Consider the following 16,610-nt stretch of genomic DNA (forward strand, 5'->3'; position numbering starts at 1 on the left):
ACTGATGCACAGCGCCTGTCCTATGCACAAGTGTTCTTCCTTTGCCCTGTATTGAATCCGCGCTATCCAGTATTTAAGATTAATCTGAACACTTCCCAGTCCCCGCGACTCGGAAAACTTGACAAAACAAACGCCGAGGCAAGGTTGCTAAAAACGTAAATGTATACTTTTTTTTTTATTGTATACGTCATTTGTTTACTGATCGTGTTTTTTTTAACTGCGACTGCATGAGTATTGAGCGCTCTCATTTTCTCAGATCGTGTACTAACTCACCTTTAGTTCAACGTGGCTTAAATGCCTGCAAAGGAAAGCCGCCGGGGGCACGCGCTGATCCGGCGATAAAGCATCTCGCTAGAGTGGCTCACGATTACGTGCATACTGCATAGTTAATCCAGCTGAATAAAGCGCCTTCACTTCCCCAGGGTTGCCTGAAAGTTCCGGATACTTTGCGCGTTCCTTCCTGTCTGCGCTGGATTACGCTAGTGCCGCCCGCGCTCAAATCAATTTCCTTCCAGGCGGCGCAAGTCTGTCGTTACAGCGATCACGCTGTAAACTAACGGACGGGTGTTTTATGCCATGCGCATATAATTATCTTCCAAGGTGCACGGTGCGCCGTTCCTCAGGTCACAAGAGAGTAATGTGAAAAAGGATCAATGTTGCCAGCGAACAAAATTTACAAGCCCTACGCGGCCTTACCTTAGGCAGTCTCCGCTTTAGGAGCCCTTTGCGAAAAACCAACTATTAATTACCAGCGAACCCCGTGGCGCTTCTATTATATATGCAGTACCGAAGTGGAGGCACACAGTAAAGATTGGTGAAAACGTGATATCCTAAGTTAATTGAAGCGTTACATAAAAGCAGCTAATTAACGCGTATTCTACAAATAGAAGGAGCGGTAAGAAGAAACGTCGCCTACACTGACACGTTGGAATATGAAGCAATAATAACTGTTAGAGTTTCACATCTCAAAACCACGATATGATTACGAGGGACGCCGTGGTGGAGGGCTCCGGAAATTTTGGCCATCTGGTGTACTTTAACGTGCCCCTACATCTAAGCACACGTGCCTCTAGCATTTTGCCACCATCGAAACGCGGCGGCGGCGGCCGGGATTCGATCCCGCGACCCTTGGGTCAATAGTCGAACACCAAAACCACTAGACCACCGTGGTGGGTGGAACATGAAAAAATAACTTCTATGAATAGGTTCCGTGCTGACACAGAAGTAACTGGCCAAGATAACCTGCTAACATTTCCGGTAGCCTAACTGTGTGCGAGCATTTGTAAGATTTTAAAGTGTAGCATGAACGGCGCACCAATGACTACTTGAGACACTAACGCTAAGATGCTGAGCGATTCATAGATGAAAGTGAAAAAATCGTCAAGATGAAGGTGACAGCTGTCTAATGTCTCAAGCTTTTCATTTCAAGTTATGCTCTAGATCATCAAATATTGCTCGCAATTCAAGAAAATTACGCTAACGAATGGTTTCCAAAGGTGAAAACATAAATTAACGTAACTTTCCAGTGACTGGCGCATGTAAAATTAAACAGCGTTATGTGGGCAAAGAGAGAGAGAGAAATGAAAAGCAGAGGGGAAGGGGAGTTGGACAAGGGTCTCTGTTTGAGCATCAAAATGAAATAAAATGCCCTACATGTATGATAACATCTTTCATACTACGGCAGAGGTCCAAGAAGCAAAATGCTGAGTCAGTTAAAGTGGCGGTGAGAGGCCGGAATATGTTACGAAATAAAGGGAACGCAGCAGCAAGAGTGAGAAAGGCTTACCCGAGTATATCTGAATATAGCAGCACAGGAAAGACGACAAGATTTAACTTTGTTGTCTCGTCCCTTCCTAATCGTTCTATGAGCTGTTAACATTTTGAAATGAATCCACACCAACTTGCCCAAGCGTCAACCCTTGCAAGGTAAGCAAGTCAGAGCTGATACGTCCTGGTGTTCCAAATTAACATTTCCAAAACCAACCACCATATGACAGAGTTAAACGGTAGGTACTACAAAAATACACGCAACGCCATGAACAAAACTAAAAAACAGAGAGGAAAAATGGAGCGAGAAAAGAAAAGAAAAAGAGAGAGATAGAAATAGAGAGGAATGGACGTATCAACGAAGCTGTGGAACAGAAGAAAGAATGCTCAAAAAAATTCTAGCTAATCTGGTTACGCTGACGTGAACAGAGTCATTCCGGTTTCAGAATAGCTAAATCTTCGTTTTAACGCCCACACAAATATTTCGTGGTCCAACTGAAAGGCTGCGCGAGCGAGCTGCAGCTTCGGTTTCGTGCCATCCATTTTACTTTCCGCACATGGGTGCAAGTCCTCGACGCTGACTTCGTAACATTAACTATTCGTAGATATTAAGTAATGCAATAGAGCAATGGTCAACGAGGCTGTTCCGAACGTTAAATGTGGGGATGAGGAGACTCAAAGAGATTGCTTGTTCGTTCCATTCAGCTTCTTGAGACGCACTGTTCACTGGGATGAGCGAGAATACGCTGTTCGCTTGTCTGTCGCAAACAGGTGCCAAGATTGCACCACGTCTCCATGAAATTTCTTTTGTCATTTTTCTTGGCACATTCAGCAAACTCCACTATGCGTTGTAGCCGCACCGCGCAAAGTTCTCCTTCAAAGGGCACACTCCAACAACCTAAAATAGCAGTGCTACAAAAATTACGCCACAGCAATAGCGTATTCAGCAAATTTTTTCGGGGGGTGCAGCCGTACTTAATGTATGTAAGTGCGTGCGTTTGTATGTACGCGTGTGTATATACACACATACAAAAAGGGGGGGGTTGAAACTGACCAACAACACCTCCGCCCCTCCACCCCCACCCCCACCCCCCGGCTACGCCAGTGTTCCAATGTACGCATTAAGAAATCAGGGTCCCCACTTGCAAAACCGTTTCCTCCTAAGAATTGTGTGTCATTGACTAATAGAATGGCTAGTACGGTATGTTGGTGGACCGGCACCAAGATATCGTGCCCGCTATGCTGGCGCCGGTCTCGGCTGCGCAACTCTTCGCCATAGTCGAAGTTGAGCTTTTTAAAGACGATAGTCCTTCTTGGGATACCTAAACGGAGAAATTTTGGTCTGTCTGTCTGCCTGTCTTTCTGTTTGTCGGCACGTCACTCGATTCAGCCACTCGGCCAAAGTTGAAACACTTGCCCAAGGGCCAGCCATCTTGAGCGGCTGACTAGGTTCATACTTGTGTACATTGTCGATCAAAAAGCAAACATTACGCATATCTGAGGCGCAACATCACTAGGTAAGTATTAGGTGGTGTGTTCCTTTAATATAAAATGCATACATACGTAATTTTAAAGACCCTGGTTTCTTAAGCTGCGCTGAAAATGCGACTGAGCTGAAACTTGCCTTCCTCCGCGCCTTCTGCACGAGCTCATTGTTGTGTTTCGGTTTCGGTTCTGTATTGCACTGTACGAATGCCATGGGGCGCCGCTCTGGCATTTCTTTTTTACCCAGGCGACGTGTAAATAAAAGAGTGTGTAGAGAGTACTCGTTGAGTGCGGACGTTTCTTCTGCTTCAGCGCTTCGCGCCAAACCGCGTGTTCAGGCTGGCTGGCGTCGCCGCCGGTCTTCGCCTGCTGCTGCGCCGGGACTACCAGCCCGCAACACAGAATTCATGTTTCCCGACGTATTTCCAAATGGCGTCCATATTTCACGCAGCGCCTCTTCTATCGTCTTTAGACGACATTTGCAGCGAAGCGCGCCGGTACGCGATCAATTTTTTTTAAATAGAGCTCTTGCGAAAGATTCAACCAGCTCCGTGTTTGGGGATCGCAATATTGTGTCTCCTGCATCAACAATGTATCCTCAGTCGGCACATTTTGCGGTCGCTATAGTATCCGGCGTTGGGCGCGGATCCACGTTTTCTTTAATTCATTTAAGGCGAAAGCACCTGGCTCACTTCTGGAAGATGCACTGATAAACGACGCTCTGGACGCAGCTACGCCATCCTTCTGCTTTGGGTGGGGCCGTGCCCGCCAGAGTCTGCTCTCTGTCTAAGTTAATTATGCGCACCCTAATGACCCAGGACGATACGGCTATGCGAGAGCGGCAACCCGGCCTCTGGAAAACCAACGCGAGCAGCAGCTCAACTAGAGAGCACCATGCAGCCTGGGTTTAAGGCGCTACAGATGAAGGAACGAGAAAGTATTTATTGCAAGTCAGGGATTTTCGCCAGTGTGCACATGATTACTGGCGTGCTACTCTACATAGAGAATAAATAAGGAAAGTTGGATAAAAAGGTTGAGAGGATAGCGGAAAGAAGAAGGAATGAATTGAAAACTGCTAAATACTGCAAGGAGCCCAATCAGTTGATGGTGAGCGCAGAGTTGATGAGGTCAAATTTATAAAATTTTGGATAGTAAAACCGGTTTATTATCGATCAGCTACTCTTATTATCGCCACTTTCATAGCGCCAATAGTTTTTTTTTTCGATGCTGTGCATATGAACTATCTTGCGATTACCCTGTTCTGGCCCTTATGTAAACAACACGCATGACCAAGCGATTATAGAAACACAGGTGGCAAGCACGTAATGATAAAAGCTCGGCACATTTCAAACATCGAGGCTTAAATACGTGCTAACTTTAGGTAATACGCAGATTAGCTGACGTGAATTTGCACTTTTGAAGCCAATAAAAATGCTTAACTTAACTGAGTTCTGGTTGGCCAAATGCCTGCTTGCAGATATCGTCAGTCGGGTTCCGGGAAAAAGCGCCATTTGACGAGCCAGGCTGCTGTCGTGTCTTAGATAATAGCTTAACAGTCGTCGCATAAGTTCTAGTTGCGAAGCGATATCTTTAGGCCATCAGTAGGCTTCGTAGACAATGAAACAAAGTTGCCTGCCTGCGTACTTGGGCGCGCGCACGCATTAGTGTGTGGTTTACTTTTACCGACTTCATATCAGTGTCGCGTTCCAAATATTTTTGTTGCTGCCACTACAGACCGAACGACTGTCACTGGCATAGAAAATCGCATGGCGCATTTTATGAGGAAAGAATAGATGCGACATGCTCAAAGAGCGTCTCTCTTCCTGCTCAGTGCGCCCCACCTAAGCTGGACTGAAAAGAGAGCTGAGGCATGAAAAGCCCACATCATCAGGAAGCAGACTCGGCAATGCGGAAATTGAGGCGTTGATTTGGCAGGAATCTAAAATACCCGAGAAAAGGGATTGGTGGTATTATTCAGATGAGAAGAGAACACGTAAGCACTGCACAGGATTATCGTCCTATGGCCACTTTTAAGGCCATGTCGATCCGGAATCCTGAACGAACCAGCTGGGGCAAGGAAGTGAGATGGCTCATCAGGTTAAAGAGAAATAACGAAAAGAACTCATCCTAGAAGCACCAACAAAGAAGTAGCTTTTATACACCTTCTTAACGGAGAGAAGGTTCCCCTCCTTTCTGGGCTGTTGCACGGGAGTACAAAAGCTGACGTCACAGCCTCGGCAGAGCATTTTGGGGGGGGGGGGGGGGGTCACGCATGTTACCAACAGCCCAGAGAGGCTTATGGCAGCTCCCAGGGAGCTTTCGCTGACAAGGTCTATATGCAAGAGACAGTGGAAAAAAGGCGTTCAGACGTTACTTTATCGGCTGCATTGTTCGCAAAGCCAGGCTGCGTGCACCGATATCGTAGCCAAAGCATCCCCGTATGTTTAGAGGCCAATGGTTAAGGGTTAGCCTGAGGAAGTAAGCTGATAGGAAAAAAAAGCGTAAACGTTGTAAAAACACATAGATACATAAATAGGACGAGTCAAAGCGAGAAAATAAATAAACTGAAATGGTCAGACTGGCCAGAATGAACAGATGCTATTCTTCGTAGCAAAAGAAACTAAGGCGATTTACGGAGCGGATGGCGCCAATATTCCAAAATGAGATTCCTAGTGAAGCCAGTGCGACGGACTTTCAAGCATGCAACAGCACGCTGGTCCGCTTCGTCCTTTCGCCACGCATAGGTGCTTGGGAAGACTAGACAGAATGTCTTCACCGTATATTAAAAAGTCATATACTGGCCTCAAGTCCGTGAATGAAAAGAAGACAGAAAATAAAAGATAACACGAGAAGCAAGAGGACTTCACTAGAGTTTATGTTGGCCGGCTGATATTCGATCAGAGTCCTCACTTTGAAACCTTTATCAAGAAAGACTGATTATCATTCTGCGCCGACGAATAAGCACAGGAATCTACTGCAGTTAAGCCGCATAGACACCAGATGTGAAAACTTCTTCACTACGGCTTCCAGGCGTAGTAGCGTGAACATATGCTTGAGGTCGGAACACTTTTTTTAATGAAATTATGAAATAGGGGATTGGTGCCATTATGGTGGCACCGGCGACTCCTTCTCGCTTAGCAAACAAAATATGTAATAAGAAAAATAATAAGGGCACAAAATGCAATACAGTAGAACACACTATGTTAAAATACGCACAGCCGAACAACACATGGCAGTTCAGATACGTCCAATAGATCCATGTGTGCACATGTGTCGTATCACAAGTTCAAATAGACCCTTGCATAAATCTTTGCATTCTATCAGACTTGAGAGAAAATAGGAGATTTGAAACTTTAGTGTACCGCCTATGGCTTGGCACAGCATTTACGAGACATTTCATACACAGCATAAAACGTGCGTCTAGTACAGAATGTTCCTGCGGCCACCTTGACGAAGATGTACATCATCTACTTATCGAGCGCAAAAAATATGAATAGGAATACTTAACAGCTATACAACAAGTGAAGCAGAATCGCATTCGGGGTCGGTATGTTTTTCTGCCGATCTAACTATACTTTTCTGTGTTACTTTTCCGAGACAAAATTCCCAAAGCTTTCCTTTCTGGGGTGTCGTGTGCCATTGGGCGGCGATCACCACTAACAAAGCGTACAGCATCAGACCATACTTGTACAAATCAAGAACAAATATTAGGATTTAACTCTAAAAATAGCATCGCCTTGCACGGATGGGGTTCTGGAGAAGATGAGCATGGAGCTACCTTCTGCAACCCTTGCGGGAGCACGGTTCAGCACAGTTTAGGATTCGGTACCTATCTTTTTTCATCCTTTACAGTCATCACCCCCCCCCCCTTTTCTCTTAGCGCAGGGTAGCAAACCTGATGTTGCCACTTGATTAAGCTGCCCGCAGATGTAGATGTACATGTAGATCCTAAAATTGTTGCCTCACACCCAGCCTGGTGTGTTGACCAAGAATCGGGCAATACAGAGAAAATGTTTACAATATAGAAAAGAAAACAAGTTCTTTTTCATCTTGAGTGATAAGAATGTTTCTGAGTAAAATTAATATTTGCCTATTACAAAAAGTAGGGCCCGTCTGTTCCATTATTCCTCATCCTTTTCTCTATCTCTTTCTTATTGCTAAAAATATCTGAATTGCCACGAAAATCCAGCTTTGTGAGAGAGCAAACGTTGTGAGGAAATACTGCAGTATGAATACATATTGACTATTTGAGCACAATGAGATAGAGCGGTAGTTGGTAAAGCAAAAGTCTTGTCAAACAAAGTGCTCGTATGCGTTATAAGTTTGCTGCTCTAGGCTAAAAATAGAGGCGAGAAACGGAACTGCTACGCTGTTCATTTCGTTTTTTGCTTATTGCGTCTCTTTACGTATAGACTTGCTCTGTAAGCATAATCAGGAGCGGGATTGTTTCGAAACAGCGAAAAGAACAAGCCAACCAGCACGTCCGCTGAAGCAATTCATGAGTGGCGAAATCATAGCAGCAAACCTTGTTTCACTTCTTCCGTTGCCTCTTTTCTTTCCTCTTTCTTTTCTTATTTCTTTTCCTCTGTGGGTTCGTGTTTTCTACGTATTCAAACCAAATAATAATAATAATAATAATAATAATAATAATAATAATAATAATAATAATAATAATAATAATAATAATAATGCGCACCAGCTCCCCTCCCCTTCTTTCTTCGGCTGTCTTTTCGATACCCCAGCATATGGAATACCAATCTAGGTCCAACCTGATTGACCCCCCTGTCCTTTGCTTTCTCTCTCTCTCTTTCATGAGCACCGAAAATGTATTTAAAAATAACATAATAAAAGGAAAAAAAGAAATTAGGAAGTATTGATTGGCGTGTTAAACGTCTTGCTGGGACTAAGGCTGTTTTAGGGTACTCCTTCCGGTAACAAATTTACAATGCATTTGCACGTTGTGTTTTACAGTGAAGGAGACGCCTTCAGAGTGGATGACTGCTCCAAACACAATTTCGATCTGCTACCGAATACAGAAGGCGCTCACCAATAAGCGACACCGATAGCTACAGTATATATATATATATATATATATATATATATATATATATATATATATATATATATATATATATATATATATATATATATATGCTCGCCCTAACATGAAGTTAGGGCAAGCATATATAATGTTAGCCCCGCTGTAACCTGCCAGGGTTGCGCTTGAATTTCATCAGACCGAATGTGGTCTTCGGGACGTTGTCCCATAGACAGAGGTAGCTATTGCCGCCGAAAAAAAAACATGAAGGAAAACTAACGCCTTCATAACAAAGAGCGAATGCAGCAAACTGGACAACAAGAGCAAGATAGCATGGAATAGCTCCCAACTGCCCAGCACGTGAAAGAGTTCGGAACGCAGGTCTGTCGGTTTCAGAGACCGGCTTCGTGATTAATAGTTCTGCCGTGCACTGCCTTTCTCCGCCGTTACACCATTTCCTGCTTCCCTCTGCATGGCATCGTCACTGACCCGCCCGGTGAACGATTATTGCAGATAGACAGCGGCAATGACCATTTGCGTCGTTACCAGTCATCTTGTTAGCACTTGTGTATATTAATACAACTTTTCAGCCACCCTTTCATTCCACTATAGGCATAGGCCCGCCAACTGCTTTGTAAGATGTACATGTTTTAACACGAAAGTGTTCAGTGCCGGGGTGCACCAAGACTTCACTGGCATATTTCCGTCACGGATATGGCGCTGGTAAAATGCACACTAATGGATGACAAAGAAAACAAAGCTAGAAAAAATTGACCCCACCTCCCCGAAGGGAATCGTGAGGAAATGCGAATGCATTTCTTTGGGCGCGAGTGTGCGGCGAAGTAAATATATAATGAATGACGAGACGGTGATTTGTAGGGTAACCATTTATTTAACACCTGTTTGTGTTATCGTTGCACTTGACGGCCACGATCACTGCCTTGTGGTCGGTAAAGTGCACGGTCAGAGGGTCTTTGAGAAGCATGCGGGCGTCACAGTTTCGGGTAAAGACTAGATCAATGCAAGTACCGTGAATGGTTGTGGGGCAGAGTTCGGATGCGGTAGAGGCACAATGCATAGAGTGCTTGGTGCGCATGTACTCGACAAGCCACTGTCCACTCGTCTTTCGCACGTCAGCGTTAAAGTCACCAACCAAGCCAACGGGTTCAGAGCTTTTGAGCGCGCACAGACACTTTCCATGGCCGCATCGAGCTGCGCGGCAACGGCGTCTCGGGCGAGGTTGGGCGCGAGGTACACGGTCACCACAAAGACTCCGTCTCCGGTGTAGGCAAGCATGTACATGTCCTCGTACGGAGACACGTCTCGCATGGGCGAGTTGGCAACGGCGTGCGATATCATGTTGCCGTACACATTGGACACGAGATTGACGCCACAGTACTCGCCGTTCTTGTCGCTTCTGGCAAAGCAGTACGGGTCGACGGCGTCGTCACCACCCACGCTAGAGCAGACTCGGCGATCGAGGACGAGAAGCGAGGACTGGGATTGCCGGAGCAGTTTGCAAGCGAGCGAACGGGAGAGTGGGGCGCCCGCCGAGAGGAGAAGCGCCAAAACACGCGCCTACCCTTGCCCACAATCTCCCACATACGCGGGAGCTCCGCCGAGCTCCCGCGATGCGAGCGCCCTACGCGCCCGAGCGCGCTCCTCCTCTCCACTCACTCTCCGCTGATCCTCCCGCACCACCTGCTCCGGTTGCTAGGGGCGAGGAGGAGTGCGCGCTCTCGCAGTTGTTGCTATGGGAGAGGGGGGCGGGAGCGGAAAGATCGCGGACGCCGCACGGCACCTGACATAGCTCGACTAAGAAATGCATTCGCATTTTAAAAAGTTCCGGCGCGGGGAATCGAACCCACGACCTCTCGGTCCGCAATGACAGGAGCCCGGTGCACATGCACGACGCTCCACAGACGCGCCTTATAACTTTCACGCATTCTCTCTTGCATGGTGCTCCTGGTTTATGAGGCAGTGTCACCGTCTGTAAGCGGTGAAGGAAAGTACTGCGTACTTTCCTGGCGCCGATAGGGATCGGTTCGGTGACGACGCGGTTAGTGTAGTTAGGGCACGTCGATGCCAATGATGAACGCTGGCTGCGGTAGCATCTAAGAGGTGCCTAGACGCAATTGCGTTCTTTGCCTTTCGCTTCGTGTTAACGTGCGAGGGCTCGTTGTTGGAGTAGTTCAGCTTCCGCATGTACCAACGGTGTTTCTCCGCTGCCTACTGCTTGGATTCCAATGTGCTACGATGAAACTGCTGCAACAAGCACCGCGGAAAGACAACGATGTCAATGGGCGTATGTCGCGTCTTAGTGGAGCGAGACAGACGCGCGCGAGAAGCGGAAAGTCTTAGCATGTTCAAGGCTCACGCTACGAACTTGCATGCATGAGCACAGGCGTAGGTTACCCTATTACAGGGGAGCGTACACCTTGCTATCTTTCTCCTCAAATGACGACGCTTTCCATGAGCGCATATCGACTACCAATGATTACATGCTTGTTGGTGACATCTTCGCGTGATTTACCATTCGCGGTGTCCGGGTTTATGTTGACTACTTCGGATACCCCAAAGGTTTATACACGATCATTGACGTTAGTCGCGGTTATGGAGATACGCTACTGGGATCAACGTAGTTGCGTACACATCACACGGTGCTGTAGCCCACCAACAGACATTGTGTAAGCTCTCATTTATCAACGCACAATGAACACTGAACTATTTTTGTAAAGAGAAATTTCACTTTCGTGTTATACCAATTCCTATGACTGAGAGATCAGCCATGTTTATATATATATGTCTATATATATGTCTATAGCAATGTTTATATATATATATATATATATATATATATATATATATATATATATATATATATATATATATATATATATATTGTAGCGGGGTAATTGTAACGATCGAACTTGGTAATGGGTCGTCCTCTCGAACACCTCCTAGTGGGTCGCCCTCTTCGGCTCTTTTCGAAGAGAACGCAACTCGCGCTGAGAGTCGGCCCCGCCTTGACTGTCGCTGTTGAGTATCGTCGCCGCCAATAAACCTCTTTATAATTTGGTGGAGAGTGCTGAGCCTTCACAACAACTTCGGCCCTCGTTCGATGCCCCTGGTTCTGCGATCCCGTACCTTGCCGCCTACCATGTCTCAAGACGCCTCCCAGCAAACGACCCCGCCCGCACCGACATGTCCCGGTGTCCCTCGTATTCGCGACTCTCCAGTCTTCACTGGCGCCGATGGTACCGACGTGGAGGACTGGCTCGCCATTTACGAGCGCGTGAGTGTCCCCAATAAATGGGACGAGGCCGGCAAATTGACTAACCTGGTTTTCTACGTCGCGGGTGTGGCGGGCCTGTGGTACAACAACCACGCATCCGATTTTACGACGTGGTCCGACTTCAAGACCGCCATTATCAACGTGTTCGGCCAACCTGCCGTTCGTAAGCTCCAGGCCGAACAGCGCTTACGTGAACGCGCTCAGCAGACCGGTGAATCATTCACCAGCTACATTGAAGACGTCCTCGACTTCTGTAAGAAAGCCGACGCCACCATGTCCGATTCTGACAAGATCAGGCACATCATGAAAGGCATCGACGACGACGCCTTCACCATGCTGCTCGCCAAGAACCCCAGCACAGTGGCAGAGGTCATCACGCTCTGCCAAAGCTATGAGGAGCTGCGCCGGCAGCGATCGATGACCCGTCGCTCTCCATCACGCGACGCCGAGCTTGCTGGCTTGTCGACCATACCCGACCACTCCGCGTTGCTCGCAGAGATCAAGACCTTCGTGCGCGAGGAAATCGCGCGCCAGTTCTCTCTGCTGGACTTTGCTCGCCCTCGGTACGCTCAACAGCCGTCGACCACCCTTCTGCCTCCCATCCGCCGAGCAATTGAGCAGGAAATCGCGGAGGTCATGCCCGAGTACCACCAGCACCATCCGGCTCCTGCACCTTTGAGTTACGCCCAAGTTGTCGCAAGACCGCCCCCATCAATCGCTACGGCTGCCCCACACATTTACGCCGAAGCCTCCACTCAACCTCACTCTTTCGAAGCTGATGTACCGGTAGCCTACGCCGACGTCACGCACAGGCCACGACTGCAGCCCACCATGCAGTCCTATCAGTTGCCGCCCCGTCAATCCCGTCCTGCACCATGGGCGGGCCCTGCCCCAGCGAACCGATGGCGCACACCTGACAACCGCCCCATATGCTTCGCATACGGTTACGCTTGCCACGTGGCGCGCTATTGCAATCGCGTGCAGCCTCCTAGAGACGTGTCGCCTGCCACCATCCAGTCGAACCGGCCGTATTACGACCCACCTACGCCTCCGTCGCCGCCGTCTCGCCCAGCTGCATCTACCCGCCGTTCACCGTCACCACGACGCCGCTCGCTGTCACCGATGCGGCCACGTTCGGTCCCACGCGACCAGGAAAACTAGTCGTCGCAGTCCACGAGGCAAGGGCTGCGACGCTATCGAACTGCGAAAGCCCTCAGCGAAGACCATCGAACGTGATATACGTTTTTGTGGACGGTGTTCGCGCATCTGCCCTTATTGATACTGGAGCCGCCGTATCTGTTATGGATGCTAAACTAAGCCGCCTGCTACGAAAAGTGACGACGCCGCTTTCCGGGCTCTCCCTCCGTACAGCCAGCGCCCAAAGTATTCACCCGACGGCGGTATGCACAGCCCGTGTCATCATTCAGGACGCTCTGTACGCCGTCGAATTCATCATAATTTCTTCATGCTCTCACGACGTCATCCTGGGATGGGATTTTCTCGCCCGCCACGAAGCCGTCATTCATTGCGCACCAGCCGAATTAGAGCTCTCACCATTCTCACATTTGACGCTGGCAGACAGTTATCGGCTGCGACCAAGGTATTCGTCAAAGACGACATCACAGTTCCTGCGAATTCATCAACGGCTGTGTCAGTCTATTGCACCGGTCTCTGCGACGCCGTTGCACTTCTTTCTCCATGTGACCGCGTTTTCACTAGGAAAGGCTTACTGGTGCCATTTGCGACTGTGGAATTCACTCAGGGCGACACGGATATTTTTGTGACCAACCCATCCCCGTTCATGGTTACGTTGGTGCGAGGGGAATGTCTCGGCAGAGCGGAGCCCCTCGAAGACGCACAACTTATGGACGCACCGGGTGACACGCACTGCGCCAGCTCCCATACGCTCAGTGCTGTTTCAACATCTGATTCGTCATCCGCTGATGTATTTCGTTCCTCGATTGCTGACAACCTTACGTCGGTCGAGCGTTCCCTGCTTCTATGCCTGTTGGAAGAGTTTCGTTCTTCGTTCGATGTCGCGCAAACTCCTCTCGGCCGCACGTCTGCTGTCACCCATTGCATCGACACTGGCATTCAACCACCACTGCGGCAACGTCCATATCGTGTATCTCCAGCAGAGTGTCGTGTAATTAACGAGCAAGTCGACGACATGCTTCGCCGCGACGTTATTCGACCCTCAAACAGTCCGTGGGCGTCTCCTGTCGTTCTTGTTGCGAAGAAGGACGGCTCTGTGCGGTTCTGTGTGGACTACCGACGACTAAATAAGATCACCCGTAAGGACGTTTATCCCCTACCTCGAATAGACGACGCCATTGACAGCCTGCAAGGAGCAGAATTCTTTTCATCACTTGATTTGCGCTCAGGGTACTGGCAAGTCCCCATGGCTGATGACGCTCGACCGAAGACAGCCTTTGTCACGCCGGATGGCTTGTACGAATTCAACGTCATGCCGTTTGGGCTGTGTAATGCGCCCGCGACCTTTGAGCGCATGATGGACACCGTTCTGCGCAACTTGAAATGGCACACGTGCCTGTGTTACCTCGACGACGTGGTAGTTTTCGCCCCGGACTTCTCCACGCATCTTCAACGCCTACGGGATGTGTTGACGCGTTTGAGCGACGCCGGGCTACAACTGAATCTAAAGAAGTGCCGATTTGCAGCACGACAGCTGACAATACTGGGCTACGTCGTGTCCAAGGACGGAATTCTCCCCGATCCAGCCAAGCTTCGGGCCGTGTCAGAGTTCCCCAAACCTACGTCGGTCAAAGAACTGCGCAGTTTCGTAGGACTATGCTCCTACTTTCGGCGCTTCATCCGCAACTTCGCGACTATTATATCGCCGCTGACGAAGCTCCTTGGCAGCAACGGGCCCCTCAATTCGTGGTCGTCAGAGTGCGATGACGCTTTCGCAAAGCTCCGTAGTTTGTTGACGTCTCCTCCGATACTACGCCACTACGACCCTACGGCCCCTACAGAAGTACACACGGACGCCAGCGGTGTTGGCCTTGGCGCTGTCCTTGCGCAGCGCAAACCTGGGTTCCCGGAATACGTCGTGGCATATGCAAGTCGTACGCTTACTAAAGCTGAGACCAACTATACCGTTACGGAGAAAGAATGCCTGGCAATCATTTGGGCCCTTACGAAGTTCCGACCTTATTTGTATGGTCGGCCATTTGATGTTGTCACCGACCATCATGCACTATGCTGGTTGTCGTCCTTGAAGGATCCCTCAGGCCGTCTCGCCCGGTGGGCACTTCGCCTGCAAGACTACGACATCCGTGTGCTGTACCGCAACGGACGCCAGCATGCTGACGCCGACGCCCTGTCCCGCTCACCCTTGCCTGACGACAATGCCCACAGCTCAGTGTCTCACATAGCTGTAGCTTCAATCGACGTTCACACCATCGCTACCGAACAGCGCAAGGATCAATGGATTGCCTCACTGATAGACTTGCTGAACGATCCATCGGCCACACCATCCTCTCACGCATTGCGTCGTCAAGCCCACCATTTCACCGTCCGCGACGACCTCCTCCACCGACGCAATTACGACGGCGACGGTCGCCAGTGGCTACTAGTAATACCCCGCAGTCTGCGTTCTCACATATGCGAGTCCTTCCACTCTGATCCGCAGTGTGCACACTCTGGGGTATCGAAAACCTACCACCGCATTCGCCAACGGTACTTTTGGCGAGGAATGTACCGCTACGTGCAGAAGTTTGTTCGCTCCTGCATCGATTGTCAGCGCCGCAAAACTTCAACGCACCTGTCGCCGGCAGGTCTGCAGCCTCTACCTTGCCCTGACCGGCCGTTTGGGCGCGTTGGCATCGATTTGTACGGGCCACTTCCTCTGACGTCCGCTGGTAACCGCTGGGCCATCGTCGCTGTAGACTACCTCACGCGATACGCTGAAACTGCCGCCCTCCCTGCGGCTACAGCGCGCGATGTGGCCTCCTTCCTGCTCCACCGATTCATGCTGCGTCACGGTCCACCCCAGGAGCTGCTCAGTGATCGTGGCCGTGTCTTCTTGTCGGAAGTCGTCGAAGCCATTCTCAAAGAGTGCAACGTTGTTCACCGCAAAACTACTGCTTACCATCCGCAGACGAATGGCCTCACCGAACGCTTTAACCGCACGCTCGGCGACATGCTCTCGATGTACGTCGCCGCCGACCACACAAACTGGGATGCCATTCTGCCCTTCGTTACGTACGCCTACAATACCGCCCCTCAGAGCACTACTGGTTTCTCACCCTTTTTCTTATTGTATGGCAGGCACCCGTCGCACACAATCGACACAATCCTTCCCTACAAGCCGGATCCATCTGATTGTGCGCCTATTTCTGACACAGCCAGGCTTGCTGAAGAGTGTCGCGAGCTTACAAAGGCCTTTACAACGCACGAACAAGAGCGGCAGAAGAGCCTTCGCGGTGGCACCACCACTTCTGAGTCCACGTTCCTCCCCGGAGCGCTCGTATGGCTCTCGGTCCCTACCACTGCAACCGGCCTCTCTTCAAAACTACTGCCGAAATACGAAGGCCCCTACCGTATCGTCGAACGCACATCCCCGGTCAACTACCTGATCGAACCCATAGAACCATCTTCGGACATGCGCCGTCGAGGGCGCGACATTGTCAACGTGGAGCGCCTGAAGCCCTACCACGACCCCCTCATAGTGACAAGTTGCTAGGTCGCCAGGCGGCTCCCTTTTCGTACCCGGGGTAATTGTAGCGGGGTAATTGTAACGATCGAACTTGGTAATGGGTCGTCCTCTCGAACACCTCCTAGTGGGTCGCCCTCTTCGGCTCTTTTCGAAGAGAACGCAACTCGCGCTGAGAGTCGGCCCCGCCTTGACTGTCGCTGTTGAGTATCGTCGCCGCCAATAAACCTCTTTATAATATATATATATATATATATATATATATATATATATATATATATATATATATATATATATATATATATATATATATGTGTGTGTGTGTGTGTGTGTGTGTGTGTGTGTGT

The sequence above is a fragment of the Rhipicephalus sanguineus genome, chromosome 5 (genome assembly GCF_013339695.2).
Source record: "Rhipicephalus sanguineus isolate Rsan-2018 chromosome 5, BIME_Rsan_1.4, whole genome shotgun sequence".
Classification (NCBI taxonomy): Eukaryota; Metazoa; Arthropoda; class Arachnida; order Ixodida; family Ixodidae; genus Rhipicephalus; species Rhipicephalus sanguineus.